Raw genomic sequence first — 21,434 nt, forward strand, 5'->3', positions numbered from 1 at the left:
GGGGCCCGGTGAGGGCTCCAGGCTCCAGGGGCTCCGACCCGGAGCCTCCGACCCGCAGAAGGTGCTCCCTGGCCGGGCAAAGTCTGGCCGTGTGCGGGGTGGATGATCCCTGCTCCGCCTCACGCGAGTTCGAGACCGGCTGGGTGCCCTTTTATCCAAGAATCAACTGGAGTGTGGAGCTTCTACGGGTCTCCAGGGGCACTGCCGACCCAGAGCTGTGCCCCGGCTTCAGTTCTCTGTATCTCAGGAAGTTTTTTATTTATACATTTATTTCATCCATAATCTCTGGCGCCTAAAGGGTTAATATACGGTCCCCGGGTAGGGGACGTATCAGATATTAAACTGATAAGAACAGATACTACACTTGATCTTAGCCAAAAGGCCGAGAAGCGATGCCCACAATGGGTTCGGGGAGCAGTGAGCTCTCCCCACGCTGACCCTCCCGTCAACGGTCCAAAGCGGCGCCCGCGCAAAGCGCCCGGCGGAGGGGCCGGAGCGCGAGCGGCGTACATGGAAACGACCCTTTGGTTTTTTTTTTTTTCCTCTGACAAAAATCAAGAGGGGAGAGCGCGAACGCAGTTGAGATTCCCACATTTGGGGAATTCACAGGGGTCAGCACATCCTGTTTGTGCAATGGACGAGCCTCGCCCTGGGTGAACCACCTTCCTGATCATGGTGTCGCCCCTGCCAGGTAAGTATGAGTTGCTCCGCTCCGAGCCAAGGCCCAGGCCCTGGAAGAGGCAATGTGGCAGCATGGTCCTTCCGGCCATTTGCATGGACCAGCTTCCACCCGACGATTGAGCCACAGGTTAAACGGCAGCGATACACACGCAAGTCTGTGCGTTCTAAGCACTCTTTTTTACTTTTAAAGTTCTTGAACACGGGATGCCAAACGGAGGGTACGCAAGGGCATGTTTAAAGGCCGACAAGACACAACCTTTGCTCTTGGAGGATGACCGCTTGCTTGCTTTAGACATAGGTAGAAAAGCCCCGCATTGAAGCAGGGCATCAAAAAATTGGAAAGATTTCTTGTTGTCCCTCTCAACGGAAATCTTTAGTAAAAGGCGAAAGATTTATACGCTCTGAAGAGAAACAAGAGTGCCACGTTGCAGCGCCACACGGCGTCCAGTACTTGAGGGCACACGGGGCTTCATCACGGGCAGTGTACTTCTGTTCACGCGCTCATTTGCATCGGCGGTCGCGCGGCAAAAGGGACACGACAGGCTCGCACGTCGTTTCTGTAGTGTAGCGGTTATCACGTTCGCCTAACGCGCGAAAGGTCCTCGGCTCGAAACCGGGCAGAAACAAAGCCTCCTTTTATGTTTGCTTCAATCTTTGACACGGTTCATTCCAAACTCGATGGTTTATTCCTAGAAAAGAGGGAGGAGCGGCGGAATTGTCGGCGTAGTCCTTCAAACTTTTCATCACAGAGATCGGGGGAAAAAGACACCGACACACACGCCCCAAAAAAAAAAAAAAAAAAAAAAGGGGCCCCCCTGCAGCCCCATATGTCCTCGTTAGTATAGTGGACAGTATCTCCGCTTGTCACGCGGAAGACCTGGGTTCGGTTCCCAGACGGGGAGAGAAAGTGCGTTTTACCCAGCACGAAAGCGTTGCACTGACGCTGAGGACTTGTCCCACCAACGTACCTGCGCTACACTATCGCTTCTGTAGTGTAGCGGTTATCACGTTTGCCTCACACGCCAAAGGTCCCCGGCTCGAAACCGGGCAGAAGCACGCCCTCATGCGAAGACTTTACTTGTCGAGGATGGGTTTGAAAGTCGGTGTTGCGTTTGACCCCCCCCCAAAAAAAAACAAAACAACTAGTCACATGTACTGTACTCCACAAAGGGGCCACTCAAATTCCAAAGGTGGCCTATTTTGCACAAGGGTTTACGTGGAATGGGCTACCTCCCAAGGGGGTTGGGTTTAGGAACAGATACTTCACCTTCCCTCCCCCTCTTCTCCAGTCAGGGCTTTTGGCGGGAGATTTGAAATATCCAGCCCTTCCACTCAAAACGTCTCCGAGAATTTTTGTCCACTTCCGGAGCAGACAAACGGCAAGGAAGCGTTTAACATGAGGGTATGATGGCACATTTGCATGTAACGTGACGGCGAAAACAAACTGAATGACTTTTTTTAACCTGAGAGAGGAGGTGCACCGTTCTCGGAGGTACTGCAATACCGAGCCGATGCGTGGAGTGGACGGAGCAAGCCCCAAATTCCATCTCCCTGGTCCAAAAATCAATTTAATATACGGTCCCCGGGTAGGGGACGTATCAGATATTAAACTGATAAGAACAGATACTACACTTGATCTTAGCCAAAAGGCCGAGAAGCGATGCCCACAATGGGTTCGGGGAGCAGTGAGCTCTCCCCACGCTGACCCTCCCGTCAACGGTCCAAAGCGGCGCCCGCGCAAAGCGCCCGGCGGAGGGGCCGGAGCGCGAGCGGCGTACATGGAAACGACCCTTTGGGTTTTTTTTTTTTTCCTCTGACAAAAAACAAGAGGGGAGAGCGCGAACGCAGTCCCCCACTACCAGAAATTATGCAGTTGAGATTCCCACATTTGGGGAATTCACAGGGGTCAGCACATCCTGTTTGTGCAATGGACGAGCCTCGCCCTGGGTGAACCACCTTCCTGATCATGGTGTCGCCCCTGCCAGGTAAGTATGAGTTGCTCCGCTCCGAGCCAAGGCCCAGGCCCTGGAAGAGGCAATGTGGCAGCATGGTCCTTCCGGCCATTTGCATGGACCAGCTTCCACCCGACGATTGAGCCCCAGGTTAAACGGCAGCGATACACACGCAAGTCTGTGCGTTCTAAGCACTCTTTTTTACTTTTAAAGTTCTTGAACACGGGATGCCAAACGGAGGGTACGCAAGGGCATGTTTAAAGGCCGACAAGACACAACCTTTGCTCTTGGAGGATGACCGCTTGCTTGCTTTAGACATAGGTAGAAAAGCCCCGCATTGAAGCAGGGCATCAAAAAATTGGAAAGATCTCTTGTTGTCCCTCTCCACGGAAATCTTTAGTAAAAGGCGAAAGATTTATACGCTCTGAAGAGAAACAAGAGTGCCACGTTGCAGCGCCACACGGCGTCCAGTACTTGAGGGCACACGGGGCTTCATCACGGGCAGTGTACTTCTGTTCACGCGCTCATTTGCATCGGCGGTCGCGCGGCAAAAGGGACACGACAGGCTCGCACGTCGTTTCTGTAGTGTAGCGGTTATCACGTTCGCCTAACGCGCGAAAGGTCCTCGGCTCGAAACCGGGCAGAAACAAAGCCTCCTTTTATGTTTGCTTCAATCTTTGACACGGTTCATTCCAAACTCGATGGTTTATTCCTAGAAAAGAGGGAGGAGCGGCGGAATTGTCGGCGTAGTCCTTCAAACTTTTCATCACAGAGATCGGGGGAAAAAGACACCGACACACACGCCCCAAAAAAAAAAAAAAAAAAAAAGGGGCCCCCCTGCAGCCCCATATGTCCTCGTTAGTATAGTGGACAGTATCTCCGCTTGTCACGCGGAAGACCTTGGTTCGGTTCCCAGACGGGGAGAGAAAGTGCGTTTTACCCAGCACGAAAGCGTTGCACTGACGCTGAGGACTTGTCCCACCAATGTACCTGCGCTACACTATCGCTTCTGTAGTGTAGCGGTTATCACGTTTGCCTCACACGCCAAAGGTCCCCGGCTCGAAACCGGGCAGAAGCACGCCCTCATGCGAAGACTTTACTTGTCGAGGATGGGTTTGAAAGTCGGTGTTGCGTTTGACCCCCCCCCCAAAAAAAAACAAAACAACTAGTCACATGTACTGTACTCCACAAAGGGGCCACTCAAATTCCAAAGGTGGCCTATTTTGCACAAGGGTTTACGTGGAATGCGCTACCTCCCAAGGGGGTTGGGTTTAGGAACAGATACTTCACCTTCCCTCCCCCTCTTCTCCAGTCAGGGCTTTTGGCGGGAGATTTGAAATATCCAGCCCTTCCACTCAAAACGTCTCCGAGAATTTTTGTCCACTTCCGGAGCAGACAAACGGCAAGGAAGCGTTTAACATGAGGGTATGATGGCACATTTGCATGTAACGTGACGGCGAAAACAAATTGAATGACTTTTTTTAACCTGAGAGAGGAGGTGCACCGTTCTCGGAGGTACTGCAATACCGAGCCGATGCGTGGAGTGGACGGAGCAAGCCCCAAATTCCATCTCCCTGGTCCAAAAATCAATTTAATATACGGTCCCCGGGTAGGGGACGTATCAGATATTAAACTGATAAGAACAGATACTACACTTGATCTTAGCCAAAAGGCCGAGAAGCGATGCCCACAATGGGTTCGGGGAGCAGTGAGCTCTCCCCACGCTGACCCTCCCGTCAACGGTCCAAAGCGGCGCCCGCGCAAAGCGCCCGGCGGAGGGGCCGGAGCGCGAGCGGCGTACATGGAAACGACCCTTTGGGTTTTTTTTTTTTTCCTCTGACAAAAAACAAGAGGGGAGAGCGCGAACGCAGTCCCCCACTACCAGAAATTATGCAGTTGAGATTCCCACATTTGGGGAATTCACAGGGGTCAGCACATCCTGTTTGTCCAATGGACGAGCCTCGCCCTGGGTTAACCACCTTCCTGATCATGGTGTCGCCCCTGCCAGGTAAGTATGAGTTGCTCCGCTCCGAGCCAAGGCCCAGGCCCTGGAAGAGGCAATGTGGCAGCATGGTCCTTCCGGCCATTTGCATGGACCAGCTTCCACCCGACGATTGAGCCCCAGGTTAAACGGCAGCGATACACACGCAAGTCTGTGCGTTCTAAGCACTCTTTTTTACTTTTAAAGTTCTTGAACACGGGATGCCAAACGGAGGGTACGCAAGGGCATGTTTAAAGGCCGACAAGACACAACCTTTGCTCTTGGAGGATGACCGCTTGCTTGCTTTAGACATAGGTAGAAAAGCCCCGCATTGAAGCAGGGCATCAAAAAATTGGAAAGATCTCTTGTTGTCCCTCTCCACGGAAATCTTTAGTAAAAGGCGAAAGATTTATACGCTCTGAAGAGAAACAAGAGTGCCACGTTGCAGCGCCACACGGCGTCCAGTACTTGAGGGCACACGGGGCTTCATCACGGGCAGTGTACTTCTGTTCACGCGCTCATTTGCATCGGCGGTCGCGCGGCAAAAGGGACACGACAGGCTCGCACGTCGTTTCTGTAGTGTAGCGGTTATCACGTTCGCCTAACGCGCGAAAGGTCCTCGGCTCGAAACCGGGCAGAAACAAAGCCTCCTTTTATGTTTGCTTCAATCTTTGACACGGTTCATTCCAAACTCGATGGTTTATTCCTAGAAAAGAGGGAGGAGCGGCGGAATTGTCGGCGTAGTCCTTCAAACTTTTCATCACAGAGATCGGGGGAAAAAGACACCGACACACACGCCCCAAAAAAAAAAAAAAAAAAAAGGGGCCCCCCTGCAGCCCCATATGTCCTCGTTAGTATAGTGGACAGTATCTCCGCTTGTCACGCGGAAGACCTGTGTTCGATTCCCAGACGGGGAGAGAAAGTGCGTTTTACCCAGCATGAAAGCGTTGCACTGACGCTGAGGACTTGTCCCACCAACGTACCTGCGCTACACTATCGCTTCTGTAGTGTAGCGGTTATCACGTTTGCCTCACACGCCAAAGGTCCCCGGCTCGAAACCGGGCAGAAGCACGCCCTCATGCGAAGACTTTACTTGTCGAGGATGGGTTTGAAAGTCGGTGTTGCGTTTGACCCCCCCCCAAAAAAAAAACAAAACAACTAGTCACATGTACTGTACTCCACAAAGGGGCCACTCAAATTCCAAAGGTGGCCTATTTTGCACAAGGGTTTACGTGGAATGCGCTACCTCCCAAGGGGGTTGGGTTTAGGAACAGATACTTCACCTTCCCTCCCCCTCTTCTCCAGTCAGGGCTTTTGGCGGGAGATTTGAAATATCCAGCCCTTCCACTCAAAACGTCTCCGAGAATTTTTGTCCACTTCCGGAGCAGACAAACGGCAAGGAAGCGTTTAACATGAGGGTATGATGGCACATTTGCATGTAACGTGACGGCGAAAACAAACTGAATGACTTTTTTTAACCTGAGAGAGGAGGTGCACCGTTCTCGGAGGTACTGCAATACCGAGCCGATGCGTGGAGTGGACGGAGCAAGCCCCAAATTCCATCTCCCTGGTCCAAAAATCAATTTAATATACGGTCCCCGGGTAGGGGACGTATCAGATATTAAACTGATAAGAACAGATACTACACTTGATCTTAGCCAAAAGGCCGAGAAGCGATGCCCACAATGGGTTCGGGGAGCAGTGAGCTCTCCCCACGCTGACCCTCCCGTCAACGGTCCAAAGCGGCGCCCGCGCAAAGCGCCCGGCGGAGGGGCCGGAGCGCGAGCGGCGTACATGGAAACGACCCTTTGGGTTTTTTTTTTTTTCCTCTGACAAAAAACAAGAGGGGAGAGCGCGAACGCAGTCCCCCACTAGCAGAAATTATGCAGTTGAGATTCCCACATTTGGGGAATTCACAGGGGTCAGCACATCCTGTTTGTGCAATGGACGAGCCTCGCCCTGGGTGAACCACCTTCCTGATCATGGTGTCGCCCCTGCCAGGTAAGTATGAGTTGCTCCGCTCCGAGCCAAGGCCCAGGCCCTGGAAGAGGCAATGTGGCAGCATGGTCCTTCCGGCCATTTGCATGGACCAGCTTCCACCCGACGATTGAGCCCCAGGTTAAACGGCAGCGATACACACGCAAGTCTGTGCGTTCTAAGCACTCTTTTTACTTTTAAAGTTCTTGAACACGGGATGCCAAACGGAGGGTACGCAAGGGCATGTTTAAAGGCCGACAAGACACAACCTTTGCTCTTGGAGGATGACCGCTCGCTTGCTTTAGACATAGGTAGAAAAGCCCCGCATTGAAGCAGGGCATCAAAAAATTGGAAAGATCTCTTGTTGTCCCTCTCCACGGAAATCTATAGTAAAAGGCGAAAGATTTATACGCTCTGAAGAGAAACAAGAGTGCCACGTTGCAGCGCCACACGGCGTCCAGTACTTGAGGGCACACAGGGCTTCATCACGGGCAGTGTACTTCTGTTCACGCGCTCATTTGCATCGGCGGTCGCGCGGCAAAAGGGACACGACAGGCTCGCACGTCGTTTCTGTAGTGTAGCGGTTATCACGTTCGCCTAACGCGCGAAAGGTCCTCGGCTCGAAACCGGGCAGAAACAAAGCCTCCTTTTATGTTTGCTTCAATCTTTGACACGGTTCATTCCAAACTCGATGGTTTATTCCTAGAAAAGAGGGAGGAGCGGCGGAATTGTCGGCGTAGTCCTTCAAACTTTTCATCACAGAGATCGGGGGAAAAAGACACCGACACACACGCCCCAAAAAAAAAAAAAAAAAAAAAGGGGCCCCCCTGCAGCCCCATATGTCCTCGTTAGTATAGTGGACAGTATCTCCGCTTGTCACGCGGAAGACCTGGGTTCGGTTCCCAGACGGGGAGAGAAAGTGAGTTTTACCCAGCACGAAAGCGTTGCACTGACGCTGAGGACTTGTCCCACCAACGTACCTGCGCTACACTATCGCTTCTGTAGTGTAGCGGTTATCACGTTTGCCTCACACGCCAAAGGTCCCCGGCTCGAAACCGGGCAGAAGCACGCCCTCATGCGAAGACTTTACTTGTCGAGGATGGGTTTGAAAGTCGGTGTTGCGTTTGACCCCCCCCCAAAAAAAAACAAAACAACTAGTCACATGTACTGTACTCCACAAAGGGGCCACTCAAATTCCAAAGGTGGCCTATTTTGCACAAGGGTTTACGTGGAATGGGCTACCTCCCAAGGGGGTTGGGTTTAGGAACAGATACTTCACCTTCACTCCCCCTCTTCTCCAGTCAGGGCTTTTGGCGGGAGATTTGAAATATCCAGCCCTTCCACTCAAAACGTCTCCGAGAATTTTTGTCCACTTCCGGAGCAGACAAACGGCAAGGAAGCGTTTAACATGAGGGTATGATGGCACATTTGCATGTAACGTGACGGCGAAAACAAACTGAATGACTTTTTTTAACCTGAGAGAGGAGGTGCACCGTTCTCGGAGGTACTGCAATACCGAGCCGATGCGTGGAGTGGACGGAGCAAGCCCCAAATTCCATCTCCCTGGTCCAAAAATCAATTTAATATACGGTCCCCGGGTAGGGGACGTATCAGATATTAAACTGATAAGAACAGATACTACACTTGATCTTAGCCAAAAGGCCGAGAAGCGATGCCCACAATGGGTTCGGGGAGCAGTGAGCTCTCCCCACGCTGACCCTCCCGTCAACGGTCCAAAGCGGCGCCCGCGCAAAGCGCCCGGCGGAGGGGCCGGAGCGCGAGCGGCGTACATGGAAACGACCCTTTGGGTTTTTTTTTTTTTCCTCTGACAAAAAACAAGAGGGGAGAGCGCGAACGCAGTCCCCCACTAGCAGAAATTATGCAGTTGAGATTCCCACATTTGGGGAATTCACAGGGGTCAGCACATCCTGTTTGTCCAATGGACGAGCCTCGCCCTGGGTTAACCACCTTCCTGATCATGGTGTCGCCCCTGCCAGGTAAGTATGAGTTGCTCCGCTCCGAGCCAAGGCCCAGGCCCTGGAAGAGGCAATGTGGCAGCATGGTCCTTCCGGCCATTTGCATGGACCAGCTTCCACCCGACGATTGAGCCCCAGGTTAAACGGCAGCGATACACACGCAAGTCTGTGCGTTCTAAGCACTCTTTTTTACTTTTAAAGTTCTTGAACACGGGATGCCAAACGGAGGGTACGCAAGGGCATGTTTAAAGGCCGACAAGACACAACCTTTGCTCTTGGAGGATGACCGCTTGCTTGCTTTAGACATAGGTAGAAAAGCCCCGCATTGAAGCAGGGCATCAAAAAATTGGAAAGATCTCTTGTTGTCCCTCTCCACGGAAATCTTTAGTAAAAGGCGAAAGATTTATACGCTCTGAAGAGAAACAAGAGTGCCACGTTGCAGCGCCACACGGCGTCCAGTACTTGAGGGCACACGGGGCTTCATCACGGGCAGTGTACTTCTGTTCACGCGCTCATTTGCATCGGCGGTCGCGCGGCAAAAGGGACACGACAGGCTCGCACGTCGTTTCTGTAGTGTAGCGGTTATCACGTTCGCCTAACGCGCGAAAGGTCCTCGGCTCGAAACCGGGCAGAAACAAAGCCTCCTTTTATGTTTGCTTCAATCTTTGACACGGTTCATTCCAAACTCGATGGTTTATTCCTAGAAAAGAGGGAGGAGCGGCGGAATTGTCGGCGTAGTCCTTCAAACTTTTCATCACAGAGATCGGGGGAAAAAGACACCGACACACACGCCCCAAAAAAAAAAAAAAAAAAAAAGGGGCCCCCCTGCAGCCCCATATGTCCTCGTTAGTATAGTGGACAGTATCTCCGCTTGTCACGCGGAAGACCTGGGTTCGATTCCCAGACGGGGAGAGAAAGTGCGTTTTACCCAGCACGAAAGCGTTGCACTGACGCTGAGGACTTGTCCCACCAACGTACCTGCGCTACACTATCGCTTCTGTAGTGTAGCGGTTATCACGTTTACCTCACACGCAAAAGGTCCCCGGCTCGAAACCGGGCAGAAGCACGCCCTCATGCGAAGACTTTACTTGTCGAGGATGGGTTTGAAAGTCGGTGTTGCGTTTGACCCCCCCCCAAAAAAAAAAAAAACAACTAGTCACATGTACTGTACTCCACAAAGGGGCCACTCAAATTCCAAAGGTGGCCTATTTTGCACAAGGGTTTACGTGGAATGGGCTACCTCCCAAGGGGGTTGGGTTTAGGAACAGATACTTCACCTTCCCTCCCCCTCTTCTCCAGTCAGGGCTTTTGGCGGGAGATTTGAAATATCCAGCCCTTCCACTCAAAACGTCTCCGAGAATTTTTGTCCACTTCCGGAGCAGACAAACGGCAAGGAAGCGTTTAACATGAGGGTATGATGGCGCATTTGCATGTAACGTGACGGCGAAAACAAACTGAATGACTTTTTTAACCTGAGAGAGGAGGTGCACCGTTCTCGGAGGTACTGCAATACCGAGCCGATGCGTGGAGTGGACGGAGCAAGCCCCAAATTCCATCTCCCTGGTCCAAAAATCAATTTAATATACGGTCCCCGGGTAGGGGACGTATCAGATATTAAACTGATAAGAACAGATACTACACTTGATCTTAGCCAAAAGGCCGAGAAGCGATGCCCACAATGGGTTCGGGGAGCAGTGAGCTCTCCCCACGCTGACCCTCCCGTCAACGGTCCAAAGCGGCGCCCGCGCAAAGCGCCCGGCGGAGGGGCCGGAGCGCGAGCGGCGTACATGGAAACGACCCTTTGGGTTTTTTTTTTTTTTCCTCTGACAAAAAACAAGAGGGGAGAGCGCGAACGCAGTCCCCCACTACCAGAAATTATGCAGTTGAGATTCCCACATTTGGGGAATTCACAGGGGTCAGCACATCCTGTTTGTGCAATGGACGAGCCTCGCCCTGGGTGAACCACCTTCCTGATCATGGTGTCGCCCCTGCCAGGTAAGTATGAGTTGCTCCGCTCCGAGCCAAGGCCCAGGCCCTGGAAGAGGCAATGTGGCAGCATGGTCCTTCCGGCCATTTGCATGGACCAGCTTCCACCCGACGATTGAGCCCCAGGTTAAACGGCAGCGATACACACGCAAGTCTGTGCGTTCTAAGCACTCTTTTTTACTTTTAAAGTTCTTGAACACGGGATGCCAAACGGAGGGTACGCAAGGGCATGTTTAAAGGCCGACAAGACACAACCTTTGCTCTTGGAGGATGACCGCTTGCTTGCTTTAGACATAGGTAGAAAAGCCCCACATTGAAGCAGGGCATCAAAAAATTGGAAAGATCTCTTGTTGTCCCTCTCCACGGAAATCTTTAGTAAAAGGCGAAAGATTTATACGCTCTGAAGAGAAACAAGAGTGCCACGTTGCAGCGCCACACGGCGTCCAGTACTTGAGGGCACACGGGGCTTCATCACGGGCAGTGTACTTCTGTTCACGCGCTCATTTGCATCGGCGGTCGCGCGGCAAAAGGGACACGACAGGCTCGCACGTCGTTTCTGTAGTGTAGCGGTTATCACGTTCGCCTAATGCGCGAAAGGTCCTCGGCTCGAAACCGGGCAGAAACAAAGCCTCCTTTTATGTTTGCTTCAATCTTTAACACTGTTCATTCCAAACTCGATGGTTTATTCCTAGAAAAGAGGGAGGAGCGGAGGAATTGTCGGCGTAGTCCTTCAAACTTTTCATCACAGAGATCGGGGGAAAAAGACACCGACACACACGCCCCAAAAAAAAAAAAAAAAAAAAGGGGCCCCCATGCAGCCCCATATGTCCTCGTTAGTATAGTGGACAGTATCTCCGCTTGTCACGCGGAAGACCTGGGTTCGATTCCCAGACGGGGAGAGAAAGTGCGTTTTACCCAGCACGAAAGCGTTGCACTGACGCTGAGGACTTGTCCCACCAACGTACCTGCGCTACACTATCGCTTCTGTAGTGTAGCGGTTATCACGTTTGCCTCACACGCCAAAGGTCCCCGGCTCGAAACCGGGCAGAAGCACGCCCTCATGCGAAGACTTTACTTGTCGAGGATGGGTTTGAAAGTCGGTGTTGCGTTTGACCCCCCCCAAAAAAAAACAAAACAACTAGTCACATGTACTGTACTTCACAAAGGGGCCACTCAAATTCCAAAGGTGGCCTATTTTGCACAAGGGTTTGGGTTTAGGAACAGATACTTCACCTTCCCTCCCCCTCTTCTCCAGTCAGGGCTTTTGGCGGGAGATTTGAAATATCCAGCCCTTCCACTCAAAACGTCTCCGAGAATTTTTGTCCACTTCCGGAGCAGACAAACGGCAAGGAAGCGTTTAACATGAGGGTATGATGGCACATTTGCATGTAACGTGACGGCGAAAACAAACTGAATGACTTTTTTTAACCTGAGAGAGGAGGTGCACCGTTCTCGGAGGTACTGCAATACCGAGCCGATGCGTGGAGTGGACGGAGCAAGCCCCAAATTCCATCTCCCTGGTCCAAAAATCAATTTAATATACGGTCCCCGGGTAGGGGACGTATCAGATATTAAACTGATAAGAACAGATACTACACTTGATCTTAGCCAAAAGGCCGAGAAGCGATGCCCACAATGGGTTCGGGGAGCAGTGAGCTCTCCCCACGCTGACCCTCCCGTCAACGGTCCAAAGCGGCGCCCGCGCAAAGCGCCCGGCGGAGGGGCCGGAGCGCGAGCGGCGTACATGGAAACGACCCTTTGGGTTTTTTTTTTTTTTCCTCTGACAAAAAACAAGAGGGGAGAGCGCGAACGCAGTCCCCCACTACCAGAAATTATGCAGTTGAGATTCCCACATTTGGGGAATTCACAGGGGTCAGCACATCCTGTTTGTGCAATGGACGAGCCTCTCCCTGGGTGAACCACCTTCCTGATCATGGTGTCGCCCCTGCCAGGTAAGTATGAGTTGCTCCGCTCCGAGCCAAGGCCCAGGCCCTGGAAGAGGCAATGTGGCAGCATGGTCCTTCCGGCCATTTGCATGGACCAGCTTCCACCCGACGATTGAGCCCCAGGTTAACCCTTTAAGCGCCAAAGTCGCAGAAATGCAACTTTACCGTACAAGGAAATTAATGAAATAATAGTAGAAAATGAATCACTTCAGTCATTGGTCGGTTCGGTGCAACTTCCCTTTATTAGCCAGGTATGATCCAGGGCAGATCCGGTAAGGAAAAAAATGGCTGGAGGAAGTACACGTGGCATGCAATTTACAGCAGATTCTGACTCTGAAGGGTATTATCTCCCCGAGAGTGACGATGGATTTCCAAGTGGAGATGAAGGGACTTCGAAACAACGGACAGGTGCAAAGGACAGACGGAGGCGAGGAACCAGTGGAACCAGTGGCTGCAGTAAAACTTGCCCGGTGGATGAGAGCTGGGACATGCTGAGAGAGGTCGAGGTATTTGAGGCATGGATCAAACCTTTTGAAGACCCAGTTGGCTACACAGGAGAGATGGATCTGACGGATGCTAATCCATTTGATATTCTGTCACTCTTTCTGACCGATCAGTTTTGGACTTTCATTACTGATGAGACAAATAGATATGCACATCAGTGTATGGCACCTATGATTCTGAAGCCACATTCAAGATTTCTTGAGTGGTATGATGTATCAGTCACCGAAATGAAAGCTTTCTTCGCTTTGCATCTCTCCATGGGCCTTGTTGAGAAACCTGAAATCGAGGATTACTGGGGAACATTTTGGCTTACACAAACGCCTGGATTTGGAAATGTAATGTCAAGAAACAGATTTGAAATCATTCTTTCGTTCTTTCATTTTGTCAACAATAATGATTATGTGAGAACAGGCGAGCCCGGGCACGATAAACTGTTCAAAGTCCGCCCAATAATAGATTTGATTATTCCCAAATTTGCAGCAGTTTACAGTCCAATCAAGGAGCTTTCTTTAGATGAAATGACAATAGCTTTCAAGGGGAGATCTTCACTAAAATGTTACTCTCCGAATAAACCTGACAAATATGGCTATAGAGTGTATGCCCTGAGTGAAAGCTGTTCAGGGTATGTTTTGCGCTGGTCAATGCACACTGGACAGTACAAAAATAATGCAAGCAACATCAGTGCAACACACGCAGTTGTCCGTGAGTTGGTTTCTCCCTTTACGGGCAAAGGACACGAGATTTACATGGACAGTTACTATACCTCGCCTGTAATTGCAAATGAATTAGCAGATTTGGAAACTGGACTGTGTGGGACGGTAAGGATTACCAGGTTGGGGATGCCAAAATGCCTTGGTAAAAGTGTCTTACAGCTGAAAAAAGGAGATGACCCAGTTTTTTGCAGAAAGGGAAAACTCCTGGCTTGTGCTTGGCACGATACTAAACGTCTCACCATGTTGTCCACAGTCCATGGAAATGATTGTGTTCAGAGGAGGATCCGATCCAAGACAGATGACACTGGCTTCCGTGACATCAAAAGACCTGTATGTGTCGACCAGTACAACGCCTACATGGGTGGAGTGGACACTGCTGACCAGAGGATGAAGACATACCTCTTTCCACACAGGTCCCGGAAATGGTATCATCGCATATTCAATGCCATTATAAGCATAAGTATTGTCAACTCACACATCATATACACCAAATCCACTCCAGGCCCACACAAACCTTTAAAGGTTTACATTCAGAACATTATTGATGCATTACTGGCTGATCACTCCAAAAAACAAGAAAGGCGCTCAAGACCGGAGGGTGAAATGCCACAGAGACTCACAGAGCGTCATTGGCTTTGTCAAGCAGAGGGACGTCCAGACTGCGCCGTGTGCTCTGACCGCTCTCGTACCAAAGGCAGGCGGCAAACAAAGTACAGGTGCCGTCAGTGTGGCGTTGGCCTCTGTGCGGTTCCATGCAACGAGAGATACCATACGCTAAAAAACTTTAAATGCTGTCATTTGGATATGTAAAAGTGCAGGGTACCTTGACCCTGGATGGACATCTTTTCTGTGATGGCTCTCTCCTTTCTTCACTGCTTTCTCCACAACCTGCCTGGCACCAATGATGGATGTATAAGTTGGAAAAATAAAAAAAAATGAAAAAAATACATAATAAATACCGTGTTTGTCATCATTTGGTCAGAACTTGTAATCAGGGCCCGAGTTTGAAGATGTGAGCAAAAGGGGTGAAAATGGGTTAAAATGTGAAAAAACACCAAAATGAGCAAAATGAAATAATCCCCCATCATCAGTGCACAGTTTGCCCCCAGAAAAGCACTCCCCTGGTGCCTGGAGGTGATCTGACCACCAGAATATAGTACCATATACCCCTGCTGGTCTTAGAAAAAAAAACGAGCTTCCAGCCAATAGTACACTATACCCGAGGGACTCTGTCGTTTTTCGGCAATAGTACACTATACCCGAGGGACTCTGTCGTTTTTCGGCAATAGTACACTATACCCGAGGGACTCTGTCGTTTTTCGGCAATAGTACACTATACCCGAGGGACTCTGTCGTTTTTCGGCAATAGTACACTATACCCGAGGGACTCTGTCGTTTTTCGGCAATAGTACACTATACCCGAGGGACTCTGTCGTTTTTCCGGGCCGTAGTATGAAGTTGTGAGCAAAAGGGGTGAAAATGGGTTAAAATGTGAAAAAACACCAAAATGAGCAAAATTAAATAATCCCCCATCATCAGTGCACTGTTTGCCCCCAGAAAAGCACTCCCCTGGGGCCTGGAGGTGATCTGACCATCAGAGTATAGCACCATATGCCCCTGAGGGACTTAGAGTAAAAACCGAAATAGTACACTATACCTGAAAAGACTCTGTCATTTTTCGGCAATAGTACACTATATACCGTTGGACTTAGTCGTTTTTTGGGCTCGTGGGAATAAGCGTTCAGCTCAAAATTCCCGGGCTAAATCACGCTGCTCCCGAGAAATTCTTACGCTGCTCTCACGCGGAATGTGCAAAATGGTAATGCTGGGAGGGAGGGGCGGGCGGTTTTTGAGAATGACGTTTTTCGCAATCGAAACAGGTACATTTCCTGGTTGTGCGGATACCGGGCAAGGAGCTCGTTTGACGGGCACACGAGAACCGCGATCGATGGGCCCCGTTCTGGTTTTATCCAGCTTCCAAGGCTCCTTCACAGCCGTAATGTCAAGTCATGGTTCGGAGGTGCGGAGGTGAGCGTCGGATCACGGAGCCTCTGAATGGAGCCCCGGGCTCTAAGCGCCGCTCAGACCCGGCATGAGAGGGTCTATTTTCGGCTTGATTTTACCAGACTCCCGGGCACTTCCAGAAGCTTCCTGTTTGCTCTGATTGCTCGGGGCAGAGCACGGTGTCACGCTGACCACGGGCTGTACGCGGAGGTGAGAGCTGGTTGTAAGGCGGATCACGGAGCCTCTGAATGGAGCCCCGCGCTCCGCGCTCCTCCGGGCTCTAAGTGCCGCTCAGACCCGGCATGAGAGGGTCTATTTTCGGCTTGATTTTACCAGACTCCCGGGCACTTCCAGAAGCTTCCTGTTTGCTCTGATTGCTCGGGGCAGAGCACGGTGTCACGCTGACCACGGGCTGTACGCGGAGGTGACCCGCTCCGTGATCTTAGCGCCGCCCAGACCCAGGGCCATCCACCCCACATACGGCCAGACTTTGCCCGGCCAGGGAGCACCTTCTGCGGGTCGGAGGCTCCGGGTCGGAGCCCCTGGAGCCTGGAGCCCTCACCGGGCCCCGAACTCGGCTGCCGGAGGCAGTGCAGTGCCTCATGGATAAAAGGCACCCAGCTGTCCAACTCGCGTGAGGCGGAGCAGGGATCATCCGTGAATCAACCATGAAAATGGTACAAATCATGGTTCTATGTATACCAGACAAGGAGCTTGGTCTATTGGCACTCAAGACCCGCCATCGTAGGGCCCCGTTCTGGTTTTATCCAGCTTCGAAGGCTCCTGCGCACTGCGGGTTTGTTTACATTTTGCGGCTGTGGTTTGCTCCGGCTAACCTCACGCCGGACACGTTGGAAGCGAGGCCGAGACAGAGGTCCCACCAGGCGCGGGGCTTCAGTCTGACTGGCTTCCCCCGCGCCTGGCCCCTTGTCTCCGGAGATGGGACCGTCACTCACCCCCGCACTGAAGGACGCGCGGCTTGAAGGATGATGGCTGCGCTTAGCCCCTGTGCCAGGGGCTCTGAGCCAGTCCCCTTCAGCCTCAACGCGTCCGGTGGGAACACAGTCCGGGTCCACTGTCACTCACCCCTGCGCAGAAGGACGCGCGACTTGGAGGATGATGGCTGCGCTTAGCCCCTGGCACAGGGGCTCTGCACCAGTCCCCTTCAGCCTCAACGCGTCCGGTGGAACAACAGTCCAGGCCCACTGTCACTCACCCCCGCACTGAAGGACGCGCGGCTTGGAGGATGATGGCTGCGCTTAGCCCCTGTGCCAGGGGCTCTGAGCCAGTCCCCTTCAGCCTCAACGCGTCCGGTGGGAACACAGTCCGGGTCCATTGTCACTCACCCCTGCGCAGAAGGACGCGCGGCTTGGAGGATGATGGCTGCGCTTAGCCCCTGGCACAGGGGCTCTGCACCAGTCCCCTTCAGCCTCAACGCGTCCGGTGGAACAACAGTCCAGGCCCTCTGTCACTCACCCCCGCACTGAAGGACGCGCGGCTTGAAGGATGATGGCTGTGCTTAGCCCCTGTGCCAGGGGCTCTGAGCCAGTCCCCTTCAGCCTCAACGCGTCCGGTGGGAACACAGTCCGGGTCCACTGTCACTCACCCCTGCGCAGAAGGACGCGCGACTTGGAGGATGATGGCTGCGCTTAGCCCCTGGCACAGGGGCTCTGCACCAGTCCCCTTCAGCCTCAACGCGTCCGGTGGAACAACAGTCCAGGCCCACTGTCACTCACCCCCGCACTGAAGGACGCGCGGCTTGGAGGATGATGGCTGCGCTTAGCCCCTGTGCCAGGGGCTCTGAGCCAGTCCCCTTCAGCCTCAACGCGTCCGGTGGGAACACAGTCCGGGTCCATTGTCACTCACCCCTGCGCAGAAGGACGCGCGGCTTGGAGGATGATGGCTGCGCTTAGCCCCTGGCACAGGGGCTCTGCACCAGTCCCCTTCAGCCTCAACGCGTCCGGTGGAACAACAGTCCAGGCCCTCTGTCACTCACCCCCGCACTGAAGGACGCGCGGCTTGAAGGATGATGGCTGTGCTTAGCCCCTGTGCCAGGGGCTCTGAGCCAGTCCCCTTCAGCCTCAACGCGTCCGGTGGGAACACAGTCCGGGTCCACTGTCACTCACCCCTGCGCAGAAGGACGCGCGGCTTGGAGGATGATGGCTGCGCTTAGCCCCTGGCACAGGGGCTCTGCACCAGTCCCCTTCAGCCTCAACGCGTCCGGTGGAACAACAGTCCAGGCCCTCTGTCACTCACCCCTGCGCAGAAGGACGCGCGGCTTGGAGGATGATGGCTGCGCTTAGCCCCTGGCACAGGGGCTCTGCACCAGTCCCCTTCAGCCTCAACGCGTCCGGTGGAACAACAGTCCAGGCCCACTGTCACTCACCCCCGCACTGAAGGACGCGCGGCTTGGAGGATGATGGCTGCGCTTAGCCCCTGTTACAGGGGCTCTGCGCCAGTCTCCTTCAGCCTCAACGCGTCCGACGGAACCACAGTCCGAGCCCATTGTCACTCACCCCCGCGCAGCAGGAGGCGCGGCTTGAAGGATGATGGCTGCGCTTAGCCCCTGGGCCCAAGGGCTCTGCGCCAGTCCCCTTCAGCCTCAACGTGTCCGATGGCTCTGCGCGGGGCGGGGGGCAGGGCCGGCGCATATTTTTGGTCCGACTCCGGTCCCTTCCTCGTCTCTGAGTTTGTCAAATGCAGCGCCTGTCCAGGGCTCACTTTGCTATCAACTGGCTGGTCACCGCCATCGTAGGGCCCCGTTCTGGTTTCATCCAGCTTCGAAGGCTCCTGCGCACTGCGGGGTTGTTGGCATTTGTGGTCCTGATTTGCGCTGGCTCACCCTTACGCTGGACACAGCGCCAGATGATATATTTGGTCCGACTCCGGTCCCTTCCTCGTCTCTGAGTTTGTCAAATGCAGCGCCTGTCCAGGGCTCACTTTGCTATCAACTGGCTGGTCACCGCCATCGTAGGGCCCCGTTCTGGTTTCATCCAGCTTCGAAGGCTCCTGCGCACTGCGGGGTTGTTGGCATTTGTGGTCCTGATTTGCGCTGGCTCACCCTTACGCTGGACACAGCGCCAGATGATATATTTGGTCCGACTCCGGTCCCTTCCTCGTCTCTGAGTTTGTCAAATGCAGCTCCTGTCCAGGGCTCACTTTGCTATCAACTGGCTGGTCACCGCCATCGTAGGGCCCCGTTCTGGTTTCATCCAGCTTCGAAGGCTCCTGCGCACTGCGGGGTTGTTGGCATTTGTGGTCCTGATTTGCGCTGGCTCACCCTTACGCTGGACACAGCGCCAGATGATATATTTGGTCCGACTCCGGTCCCTTCCTCGTCTCTGAGTTTGTCAAATGCAGCGCCTGTCCAGGGCTCACTTTGCTATCAACTGGCTGGTCACCGCCATCGTAGGGCCCCGTTCTGGTTTCATCCAGCTTCGAAGGCTCCTGCGCACTGCGGGGTTGTTGGCATTTGTGGTCCTGATTTGCGCTGGCTCACCCTTACGCTGGACACAGCGCCAGATGATATATTTGGTCCGACTCCGGTCCCTTCCTCGTCTCTGAGTTTGTCAAATGCAGCTCCTGTCCAGGGCTCACTTTGCTATCAACTGGCTGGTCACCGCCATCGTAGGGCCCCGTTCTGGTTTCATCTAGCTTCGAAGGCTCCTGCGCACTGCGGGGTTGTTGGCATTTGTGGTCCAGAGCCCCGGCTCTAAATTAAACCTGTTACCCTAGTAGGCCGGCCTCCGGGTCCCCCTCTCTTCTTCGGTTATGGAGTACATTGGGCGCGGGGGCAGCCAGTGGAGGGCAAGGGCCCTGCCTCCAAGTGTGGTGTAGGGGACAGGGGAGCCAGGGCCTTGGGGTCCTGGTGCTTTTTATCTTTTAAAGTGGCTCAGAGTACCAAGGGCACGGACTTCCAGGGGGCTGCACCAAGGGTGTGTAGCTCGTGTTGGGGTGCTTAAGTGTGGGTACCCGGGGACGAAAGGTGGGCCGGGGCCGGCGCGAGCCTCTGTGGTGAGTGCTGGGCCGTTCCCTTGGTACTCCAGTCGGAGTACCAAGGGCACGGACTTCCATGGTATAGTACCAAGGGCACGGACCTCCAGGGGGCTGAAACAAGGGTGTGTAGCCCGTGTGGGGGTGCTTAAGTGTGGGTCCCCGGGTTCGAAGGGAGGGCCTGGTCCCCGGTGGTCATCCCCGGAGTCCCAGAGCCTGCAACCCGGGGAAGAGTGGCCCGTCCCCAGACTGAGTTTGGGGGAATGCGGGGTGGCTCTGGAGGGGCTCCAGGGGTTCCAGGGGGTGCTCGGCGGAGGCCATGCCCAGCCAGAGTGGCCCTTCCCCGGGGTGAGTCTGGAGGAGTGGGGGGTGGCTCTGGAGGTGCTCCGGGGGCTCCAGGGGGTGCTCGGCGGAGGCCATGCCCAGCCAGAGTGGCCCTTCCCCGGGCATAGTCTGGGGAGAGTGGGGGGTGGCTCTGGAGGTGCTCCGGGGGCTCCAGGGGTTCCAGGGGGTGCTCAGTGGGGGCCATGCCCAGCCAGAGTTGCCCTTCCCCGGGGTGAGTCTGGAGGAGTGGGGGGTGGCTCTGGAGGTGCTCCGGGGGCTCCAGGGGGTGCTCGGCGGAGGCCATGCCCAGCCAGAGTGTCCCTTCCCCGGGCATAGTCTGGGGAGAGTGGGGGGTGGCTCTGGAGGTGCTCCGGGGGCTCCAGGGGGTGCTCAGTGGAGGCCATGCCCAGCCAGAGTGGCCCTTCCCCGGGCAGAGTCTGGAGGAGTGGGGGGTGGCTCTGGAGGTGCTCCGGGGGCTCCAGGGGGTGCTCGGCGGAGGCCATGCCCAGCCAGAGTGGCCCTTCCCCGGGCATAGTCTGGGGAGAGTGGGGGGTGGCTCTGGAGGTGCTCCGGGGGCTCCAGGGGGTGCTCAGTGGAGGCCATGCCCAGCCAGAGTGTCCCTTCCCCGGGCAGAGTCTGGAGGAGTGGGGGGTGGCTCTGGAGGTGCTCCGGGGGCTCCAGGGGTTCCAGGGGGTGCTCAGCGGAGGCCATGCCCAGCCAGAGTGGCCCTTCCCCGGGGTGAGTCTGGGGAGAGTGGGGGGTGGCTCTGGAGGTGCTCCGGGGGCTCCAGGGGGTGCTCAGCGGAGGCCATTTCCAGCCAGAGTGGCCCTTCCCCGGGCATAGTCTGGGGAGAGTGGGGGGTGGCTCTGGAGGTGCTCCGGGGGCGCTCAGTGGAGGCCATGCCCAGCCAGAGTGTCCCTTCCCCGGGCAGAGTCTGGAGGAGTGGGGGGTGGCTCTGGAGGTGCTCCGGGGGCTCCAGGGGGTGCTCGGCGGAGGCCATGCCCAGCCAGAGTGGCCCTTCCCCGGGCATAGTCTGGGGAGAGTGGGGGGTGGCTCTGGAGGTGCTCCGGGGGCTCCAGGGGGTGCTCAGTGGAGGCCATGCCCAGCCAGAGTGTCCCTTCCCCGGGCAGAGTCTGGAGGAGTGGGGGGTGGCTCTGGAGGTGCTCCGGGGGCTCCAGGGGTTCCAGGGGGTGCTCAGCGGAGGTCATGCCCAGCCAGAGTGGCCCTTCCCCGGGGTGAGTCTGGGGAGAGGGGGGGGTGGCTCTGGAGGTGCTCCGGGGGCTCCAGGGGGTGCTCAGCGGAGGCCATGCCCAGCCAGAGTGGCCCTTCCCCGGGCATAGTCTGGGGAGAGTGGGGGGTGGCTCTGGAGGTGCTCTGGGGGCTCCAGAGGGTGCTCA

The 21,434-nt window shown here is 54.5% G+C and overlaps 25 non-coding genes and 2 pseudogenes across 25 annotated transcripts; 7 read left to right on the top strand and 20 right to left on the bottom strand.

Moving 5' to 3' along the window:
- Positions 1-294: 294 nt before the first annotated feature.
- Positions 295-394, bottom strand: LOC140349745 (U2 spliceosomal RNA; annotated as a pseudogene).
- A 177-nt stretch (positions 395-571) lies between these two features.
- Positions 572-699, bottom strand: LOC140349661 (U1 spliceosomal RNA; annotated as a pseudogene).
- Positions 700-986: 287 nt separating this feature from the next.
- Positions 987-1,100, bottom strand: LOC140349828 (U5 spliceosomal RNA). Its single transcript, XR_011924744.1, has one exon. It is a non-coding gene; the product is annotated as a U5 spliceosomal RNA (small nuclear RNA).
- Positions 1,101-1,234: 134 nt separating this feature from the next.
- On the top strand, positions 1,235-1,307 carry trnav-aac (transfer RNA valine (anticodon AAC)). Its single transcript has one exon. It is a non-coding gene; the product is annotated as a tRNA-Val (tRNA).
- An 844-nt stretch (positions 1,308-2,151) lies between these two features.
- Positions 2,152-2,343, bottom strand: LOC140349684 (U2 spliceosomal RNA). Its single transcript, XR_011924605.1, has one exon. It is a non-coding gene; the product is annotated as a U2 spliceosomal RNA (small nuclear RNA).
- Positions 2,344-2,508: 165 nt separating this feature from the next.
- LOC140350307 (U1 spliceosomal RNA) lies at positions 2,509-2,674 on the bottom strand. Its single transcript, XR_011925168.1, has one exon. It is a non-coding gene; the product is annotated as a U1 spliceosomal RNA (small nuclear RNA).
- Positions 2,675-2,961: 287 nt separating this feature from the next.
- Positions 2,962-3,075, bottom strand: LOC140349769 (U5 spliceosomal RNA). The gene has a single exon (XR_011924688.1). It is a non-coding gene; the product is annotated as a U5 spliceosomal RNA (small nuclear RNA).
- Positions 3,076-3,209: 134 nt separating this feature from the next.
- trnav-aac (transfer RNA valine (anticodon AAC)) lies at positions 3,210-3,282 on the top strand. Its single transcript has one exon. It is a non-coding gene; the product is annotated as a tRNA-Val (tRNA).
- An 844-nt stretch (positions 3,283-4,126) lies between these two features.
- LOC140349685 (U2 spliceosomal RNA) lies at positions 4,127-4,318 on the bottom strand. The gene has a single exon (XR_011924606.1). It is a non-coding gene; the product is annotated as a U2 spliceosomal RNA (small nuclear RNA).
- Positions 4,319-4,483: 165 nt separating this feature from the next.
- LOC140349658 (U1 spliceosomal RNA) lies at positions 4,484-4,649 on the bottom strand. Its single transcript, XR_011924582.1, has one exon. It is a non-coding gene; the product is annotated as a U1 spliceosomal RNA (small nuclear RNA).
- Positions 4,650-4,936: 287 nt separating this feature from the next.
- On the bottom strand, positions 4,937-5,050 carry LOC140349770 (U5 spliceosomal RNA). Its single transcript, XR_011924689.1, has one exon. It is a non-coding gene; the product is annotated as a U5 spliceosomal RNA (small nuclear RNA).
- Positions 5,051-5,184: 134 nt separating this feature from the next.
- trnav-aac (transfer RNA valine (anticodon AAC)) lies at positions 5,185-5,257 on the top strand. The gene has a single exon. It is a non-coding gene; the product is annotated as a tRNA-Val (tRNA).
- An 843-nt stretch (positions 5,258-6,100) lies between these two features.
- Positions 6,101-6,292, bottom strand: LOC140349686 (U2 spliceosomal RNA). The gene has a single exon (XR_011924607.1). It is a non-coding gene; the product is annotated as a U2 spliceosomal RNA (small nuclear RNA).
- A 165-nt stretch (positions 6,293-6,457) lies between these two features.
- On the bottom strand, positions 6,458-6,623 carry LOC140349644 (U1 spliceosomal RNA). The gene has a single exon (XR_011924569.1). It is a non-coding gene; the product is annotated as a U1 spliceosomal RNA (small nuclear RNA).
- A 286-nt stretch (positions 6,624-6,909) lies between these two features.
- Positions 6,910-7,023, bottom strand: LOC140349826 (U5 spliceosomal RNA). The gene has a single exon (XR_011924742.1). It is a non-coding gene; the product is annotated as a U5 spliceosomal RNA (small nuclear RNA).
- Positions 7,024-7,157: 134 nt separating this feature from the next.
- trnav-aac (transfer RNA valine (anticodon AAC)) lies at positions 7,158-7,230 on the top strand. Its single transcript has one exon. It is a non-coding gene; the product is annotated as a tRNA-Val (tRNA).
- Positions 7,231-8,073: 843 nt separating this feature from the next.
- Positions 8,074-8,265, bottom strand: LOC140349688 (U2 spliceosomal RNA). Its single transcript, XR_011924609.1, has one exon. It is a non-coding gene; the product is annotated as a U2 spliceosomal RNA (small nuclear RNA).
- A 165-nt stretch (positions 8,266-8,430) lies between these two features.
- On the bottom strand, positions 8,431-8,596 carry LOC140349659 (U1 spliceosomal RNA). The gene has a single exon (XR_011924583.1). It is a non-coding gene; the product is annotated as a U1 spliceosomal RNA (small nuclear RNA).
- Positions 8,597-8,883: 287 nt separating this feature from the next.
- LOC140349771 (U5 spliceosomal RNA) lies at positions 8,884-8,997 on the bottom strand. The gene has a single exon (XR_011924690.1). It is a non-coding gene; the product is annotated as a U5 spliceosomal RNA (small nuclear RNA).
- A 134-nt stretch (positions 8,998-9,131) lies between these two features.
- On the top strand, positions 9,132-9,204 carry trnav-aac (transfer RNA valine (anticodon AAC)). Its single transcript has one exon. It is a non-coding gene; the product is annotated as a tRNA-Val (tRNA).
- A 203-nt stretch (positions 9,205-9,407) lies between these two features.
- On the top strand, positions 9,408-9,479 carry trnad-guc (transfer RNA aspartic acid (anticodon GUC)). Its single transcript has one exon. It is a non-coding gene; the product is annotated as a tRNA-Asp (tRNA).
- A 567-nt stretch (positions 9,480-10,046) lies between these two features.
- Positions 10,047-10,238, bottom strand: LOC140349690 (U2 spliceosomal RNA). Its single transcript, XR_011924610.1, has one exon. It is a non-coding gene; the product is annotated as a U2 spliceosomal RNA (small nuclear RNA).
- A 166-nt stretch (positions 10,239-10,404) lies between these two features.
- Positions 10,405-10,570, bottom strand: LOC140350308 (U1 spliceosomal RNA). Its single transcript, XR_011925169.1, has one exon. It is a non-coding gene; the product is annotated as a U1 spliceosomal RNA (small nuclear RNA).
- Positions 10,571-10,857: 287 nt separating this feature from the next.
- LOC140349815 (U5 spliceosomal RNA) lies at positions 10,858-10,971 on the bottom strand. Its single transcript, XR_011924731.1, has one exon. It is a non-coding gene; the product is annotated as a U5 spliceosomal RNA (small nuclear RNA).
- A 409-nt stretch (positions 10,972-11,380) lies between these two features.
- Positions 11,381-11,452, top strand: trnad-guc (transfer RNA aspartic acid (anticodon GUC)). Its single transcript has one exon. It is a non-coding gene; the product is annotated as a tRNA-Asp (tRNA).
- Positions 11,453-11,989: 537 nt separating this feature from the next.
- On the bottom strand, positions 11,990-12,181 carry LOC140349691 (U2 spliceosomal RNA). Its single transcript, XR_011924611.1, has one exon. It is a non-coding gene; the product is annotated as a U2 spliceosomal RNA (small nuclear RNA).
- Positions 12,182-12,347: 166 nt separating this feature from the next.
- Positions 12,348-12,513, bottom strand: LOC140349641 (U1 spliceosomal RNA). The gene has a single exon (XR_011924566.1). It is a non-coding gene; the product is annotated as a U1 spliceosomal RNA (small nuclear RNA).
- Positions 12,514-21,434: the final 8,921 nt, after the last annotated feature.

Source organism: Eucyclogobius newberryi, unplaced genomic scaffold (assembly GCF_026437365.1).
Source record: "Eucyclogobius newberryi isolate DKJ021-1_F unplaced genomic scaffold, fEucNew1.0.hap1 SCAF_7, whole genome shotgun sequence".
Taxonomy (NCBI): domain Eukaryota; kingdom Metazoa; phylum Chordata; class Actinopteri; order Gobiiformes; family Gobiidae; genus Eucyclogobius; species Eucyclogobius newberryi.